The sequence below is a fragment of the Canis aureus genome, chromosome 1 (assembly GCF_053574225.1).
Source record: "Canis aureus isolate CA01 chromosome 1, VMU_Caureus_v.1.0, whole genome shotgun sequence".
NCBI classification, from domain to species: domain Eukaryota; kingdom Metazoa; phylum Chordata; class Mammalia; order Carnivora; family Canidae; genus Canis; species Canis aureus.
In genome coordinates this window covers 84,968,609-84,975,383 of record NC_135611.1, presented here as the reverse complement: position 1 = coordinate 84,975,383, position 6,775 = coordinate 84,968,609, and the positions used below count along the sequence as shown (strand labels likewise).

At 35.6% G+C, this 6,775-nt stretch overlaps 1 pseudogene; it reads right to left on the bottom strand.

The window, feature by feature from the left end:
* Positions 1-4,397: 4,397 nt before the first annotated feature.
* On the bottom strand, positions 4,398-5,191 carry LOC144288984 (peroxiredoxin-1 pseudogene; annotated as a pseudogene).
* Between the last annotated feature and the right edge of the window lie 1,584 nt (positions 5,192-6,775).

Genomic DNA, 6,775 nt, shown 5'->3' with positions numbered 1-6,775 from the left:
ATTCCTGAAAGCCAACTGGATCAATGGGATGTATGATAATATTTTTAAATTTTTATGATAAATATTTATTTCTTACATCTTCAGGCCTCACATCTTGAAAGTTTTATATTAAAATCTGAGACAACAGAGTAAAGGTGAAATGATTATTGGAATGATTCAAAACTGAGTTTATAAACCAGAAGAAAATAAGTTAGGAAACACTACAGCACTTCTGTTGAATGAGTGTCTAAATGTCAGCATTTTGTAGTCTCAAAAATAAATCCATTATTTTAAATAAAGTCTTTCTTTTAAAAAGAAGCTGAGGGGAATAAGAATAATTTTTCACTCATTTGAGAAGGAAATGAGTCCACTGGGGAACTTTGCATGGGGGCTCCATGGAGGATAAAGAGACAACCAAAGCCCAAAGCAGGCTTTGTAAACTTATTTAAAATAATTCTTTTTGCATTTTTTTTCTTTAAAGCTTTCAAGTTTTAATCATTACCATATGGGATTTGGAAAGAAATTGTTAAAAATAATTGCTCACAATAATCATAAGTAGTCTGAATTAAATTAGAGCAGAGAGTGAGAGACGATGTGGTGAGTATAAGTTTGCTTTTAAAGACAAATGCTTAATGGAAGGGCACATTTAATATTGCATGTGAAATTATTTATTATTGGCAAGAAATCCTAAGCATTTCAAGTTTTTTTTTTTTTTTTTAATTTATGATAGTCACAGAGAGAGAGAGAGAGAGAGGCAGAGGCACAGGCAGAGGGAGAAGCAGGCTCCATGCACCGGGAGCCCGACATGGGATTCGATCCCGGGTCTCCAGGATCGCGCCCTGGGCCAAAGGCAGGCGCCAAACTGCTGTGCCACCCAGGGATCCCTGCATTTCAAGTTTAAATGAATAACATTAGTATTTGGATATTCATGGATTATCTATCATTCATGGATTAACTATTATTTTTTAATGCCATAAGTCAATTCACAAAACTTTAGGGAAGATATTTCCTCAACCGCACCATCTCTGGGGGAAAAAAATGCTAAGAAGCTTTATGTAAATAGTGTTATACTGTTCTCACAGGAATAGTTAGTGTACTTTTTAAAGGAAAAATAAAGGATCTTAAGAGACCAAAAGCTTGTTTGTATAGACTTGGGTGAAAAAAAAAAAAAAAAAAGAGGAAAAGAAAAAAGGAAGAAAAAAGAAAGAAAAGGAAAAAAAATAAAAAAGAAAAATGCCTCAATGAGATACCATTTCTTGCATCCCAATTTAACAAAAAAAAAATTTAAAATGAAAAAGTTGTAAGGACATAAACTTTATCCTACACTGCTGGTGACAGTTCGAAATGGTACAACCTCTATAAAAGAAAGTTAACATTATATAACAGAATTACAATCTCTCTGATCCTGCAATCCCACTTCCAGAAATTTATCCTGAAGATATACACCTCTTCAAATATGAAACAACATATGCACATAGTTATTCACTACAATGTTATTTTCAATAGAAAATTATTGAAAGCAACCAAAGTATGCCCCTGCCCTGTAGTCTAGGTGAATCAATTATAGAAAATCCATAAAATGAAGTATTAGGCAACTATAAGAAATATGAAGACTATTTTAATCCACATGGAAAGAATTTCAGGCTCTCTTGAGTTAAAAAAAAATGGAAGCAAAGGAAATCAAGATACAAAAGAATGTATATTATATTCTACCTTTTGTGGATAAGAGAAAAATATATACACCAAAAAATAATAAAGTAAGTCTTGAACTATATTTAGTAAGCTTAGTAGTATTGTGTTTTAATTCTGAAACTATGTTCTGCAAATTGTGGACTAGAGCAAAAGAGTGAATATACTGAGGCTTCTGGGAAAGTATGGGAAAGAAAGATATAGACAAAATAGAAAATGAAGAGAAACAGAAGAAGTCAATATTGTTGAATCTGATCTGAAAAAATCAGTATGAACTTGTGATTTTTGTGTATAAATCTGTATATATGCACACACACACACACAGACACACACACACATACACACACTTTCTTACCCTGTGCCCTGAAACTACATAAAAATAATGACATTCCAAAAGCAAAGAGCACATCTAAGTCCCAATATGAAATTATATCTCTCTCTCTATGAAGCCATGGCTTATGTAAAAAACAGAGAAATTTCATATCTAGGACAAGGAAAGTTCAGAGTGAACCTAGATCAACTTTTTGGCCAAAAAGAAAAAAATGAAAAAAAAGAAAGAAAACAAAACAACAACAACAGAAAAAACCCCTCTCCTTTCAGGAGGAATGCCAGTTAATAAAAATAAGGGAGATTATAAAAATAGAATACCACCATTTTGTTATGTTCAGTGAAATGATGAATGCTGGCAGGATCAGTGATGGGTGGGAAAGCCATTTAAGGAAAGGTTATTGGGGAAGGACTGAGTCAGAAGATAAATTTTTATGGAGAGGTCTGGCTGTCACTATCTTAATCAAGTGGTCGAACACAGCCTTGCCAATGATGGGAGGGCCTCACTTGACATGCCTCCTGAGGGGCAAAGCATCATCCATGTGGTATGAGGTTACCAAAATTTTATCCTGAAGAAGCAGTTGGAAGAACTTAGGGCAATCTGAGTAGACCATCAAATAAATAATGAAGAAATGAGGAAGGTGACTTAAAATACATAGTAGGCAAATGTTCCATGTGAATCCTGCCTGCATGGTCTCTACCTGCATGGTCTCTATAAAGGATATCTTGACGAGAACTGAGGACATTTGAATTTGATCTGTATGTTAGTTTATTGTATTGAAACTATGTTGATTTTCTTAGACAGTAGTGATATGGTTTTATAACAGAATATCCTTGTTTTAGGAAGAGGTATTTAGATGTGAGAGATTCTGATCCTCTGGCTACAGTTATGCCTTGGCCAAAACTAAGAGAGAAGGCAAGGGGAGGGGAAGAGAGGGGAGAGGGAAAAGAAGGAAAGATGGGAGCAGCTTTGACAAGATTTTAAGTGATGAATCTTTTTAAAGAGTAAGTTGGGTTTTACTATGCTATTCTTTCAACTATTCTGTAGATTTGAACTATTTCAAAATAAAAATAAAATAAATGTATAGGAAAGAAAAAAATAATTGATGCCTATAAATAGCTTTTTGACTTCCTAGTTTTTTTAATCTTACAATATACAGAGTCAAAAAGCATAATGTGAGTGCTATGTTATTATCATTTACAAGTAGGATTTTAAATTGGACTCATTTAAGACCACCATTGGAATGAAGGAGAAGATAGAATAAAACATTAAGAATAAAAAATAATATTTAAGCCAGGAAGGTGTAGAGGCAGGGGAGATCACTGAATATATTAAATGATGATAAATATAAGATATTAAGTTTTAGATAAATATATTAAGTGAATCAAATGTGCACCTTTTAAAGTAACCACGAACACAGATTATGCAAGTTTCTCTGAATTGCATCATTCTTGTATTAAAGTTATTGTTATAATAATGAGATTTTAATCATCATTAACAACTTTATTCAGAAATTTGAGACCAGAAAAAAAAATCAGGGTTTATTTTAACAAATGTTTCTGGAAAATCTCTTACATGCAAAACAGAAATGCATGTTACAAAAGGAATGATGTCCAACTAGTGTCCCTTAGATATTATTATTAATATTGTTTTCCAAATGGAAAGTAAATGAATACTCAACATTTTGTATTCTGCTTATTAAAAACAAAAGTGTCTGCAAAATAATTTATATTTAGTGAACCTAAAAATGGATTAATAGAATTTTATTAGAATTTTAAAGTAGAATTATTACAAAAAGATGGATATGTTTGCTTGGCTTATTCTCCAAAATATAATTACTTCCAAACAATAGCAACCTTCACCCTTATATGTAAGCAACGAACCAAAATGAACAACCAATCTGGTGTCTTGTTAGAAGAGTATGTATGACACTGAGAATGCCAACTTCAGGATCAGGCTTTTTTACATTCAGATCCTAGATCGCTTGCTCATTATCTTTATAATCACAGGAAATTTACATAAAATCTCTAAGCCCCAGTTCTCTCTTCAGTGAGAAGGAGTAATACTTGTAAATTTCTTATCCTAGTGCTTGTCATGTAAGGAGAACTCCATAAATGTTCTATTCCCAGTGCTAACCTCATTAAAAGGTAAACTTTAATTGTTAGATTCAAAATATAAACAGACTTTCAAAGGAGGTGATATAAAATTCGTCAGTGCATGAATTGCTTTACATAATAACTATTAACTATCACTTTATTTTCTTTTCTCAGTTCAAGTTTAATAGAAACAGCAAGATCAAAAGTCATGCCCTGCTACTGTACATATCAGTTAGCCTGCCCCATAGCATACCTCAGACCATTCTCTCCAGAGGAAGAAAGGCTGGCCTCCTAACCCCTGCAGGAAAGGGCTGTCTTGTCCCAAACACATACCACATCTGCAGAGCCTAAAGTCTTGTTTTAAGCATGACAATAGTACAAAAAAAGATTCTGTTTTCATGGATGCCCCACTACAGCCCAGCCCTAAAATGGCGAGGCGCTCACTTCTGCTTAGAGAAATATTCTTTGCTCTTCTGGACATCAGGCTTGCTGGTGTCACTGCCAGGCTTCCAGCCAGCCGGGCACACTTCCCCATGCTTGTCAGTGAACTGGAAGGCCTGAACCAGTCGCAGAGTCTCATCCACAGAGCGACCAACAGGAAGGTCATTTAATTTACAGTGATCTGCCGAAGGATACCTTTATCATCAATGATAAAGAGGTCCCTGAACGAGATGCCTTCATCAGCCTTTAAGACTCCATAGTCCTGAGCAATGGTACGTTTGGGGTCTGATACCAAGGGAATGTTCATGGGTTCAGTCCTCCTTGTTTCTTGGGGGTGTTGATCCTACGGCAAGCCGGGTGACAGAAATGAGAATCCACAGAAGCACCAATCACTTGACAGTTGAGTTTCTTAAATTCTGCCCTGTCACTGAAAGCAATGGTCTCCGTGGGGCACACAAAGGTGAAATCAAGAGGATAAAAGAAGAATACAACATATTTTCCTTTGTAGTCACATAAGCTGAGGTCTTTGAACTGGCCATCTGGCACAACAGCCGTGGCTTTGAAGTTGGGAGCAGGATGCCCAATTTTGGCATTTCCTGAAGACATCTTGCTATGGGCAGCACTGAGGAGACTAACCGCCGAAGACCAGTCAGGAAGAAGATGCTAACCATCACTTTAAAAAGAAGTTACATTGTTTACTTATAAAAGTAAACATTTCCTAATGTACAGAGGTCTAAAGCATAAACAAAACAGTCTCCCTGTTTTTCTGTTAGGACTGACAAAGAAGGCAAGGGGCAAAAGATGAGAGAAATAGAAGCTGTGGAACAGGTATGGCATTTTAACCACAGACAAAAACACTGGTTTCCATACTTGCCAGTAGAGAGGAGCCTGACCTACTAGTGACCATCCCTTACAGTAGCAGGAGAAGAAAACATCTAATAGCTTCTTATGTTCTGTGAAGAAATTACAGACTCTTTTATTATATTGCTATTACTTATTTTATAATAGCAAACATGCAAAAACAAAAACAAGCTTTTATTAGAATGATTTAGTGTTATAGCTCTTGAATAGTTCAGTGTTACACTTTTGTGTATATATATATGTGTGTGTGTGTGTGTGTGTATTTTAAGATTTTATTTATTTATTCATGAGAGAGAGAGAGAGGGGCAGAGACACAGGCAGAAGGAGAAGCAGGCTCCATGCCGGGAGCCCAACGTGGGACTCGATCCCGGGACTCCAGGATGACACTCTGGGCTGAAGGCAGGCACTAAGCTGGTGAGCCACCCAGGGATCCCCGTTTTTGTATATATTTAATAACCTTAGAGAATCATATGTCTTCTTATATTTAGATTATTCCTATTTGTGCAGAAAAGCAACTAGGGATAGATATGTGTTGAGCTATATTGATAGATTCTTCTCTACGATAGGCAATAATTTATCTTCTATGACCATGCACCTTTTTTTTTTTTGCTAATTTTCAGGCTTACTACACAGAAGGGGGCACTGCTCTTATAGAAGTGGTTTGTAGGTTAACTGAGTTAAACTTTATAATATCTTTGACCACATTTTGCTCATTTTCCTCATTGGATCCAGTGGAATCAATGGTATGATTCTTGGATTTGCTGTGGAAAGAACACTGAGCTGGCTTTCTGTGGGGGTTCCTCTTGTTTTTCACACTGATGAAGACTCATATCCAGCACAAAATAATCATATTTATGCAATCTTGATGTCTTCATTTTTTAGTATGTCAATATTTATGAAATCAGCTAATGTATTATATCCAATGAACTTGCTAGGCATTTTTTTTCCCAAAAGGCTCTTATTAAATATATAAGACATCATGTAATTTATGTTTCCTTGGTATCAAGGAACTATAGCTTGTAGTTTTTCATTTCTTTGAGCACTAAATTAATCTTGTCACAGAAGAAGCATAAATGGAGTTGCTCCCAAAGCAAGCTTTGACATTTTCTTGCTTTTCATCTTTTAGCCCACCATACCCAAGGTACCCTTCTGAATAATCCCTAGATTATTCCATATCATAAGTTGCTGAAGCCGTTGCTTCATGGACCTACTTTCCTGGATAGATGGGTAGATGAGGCTTGATGAGGCTATTAAAAGTAGCTAACTCTAGGCTGGCCATCAGTCACTGAGGTGACTGGGCATGATGAATTGCTCTCAAATTCTTTACACTGAAATGTTACCAACTAAACCAATCATATCCCCTCTTTTCTTCCAGTTGAAG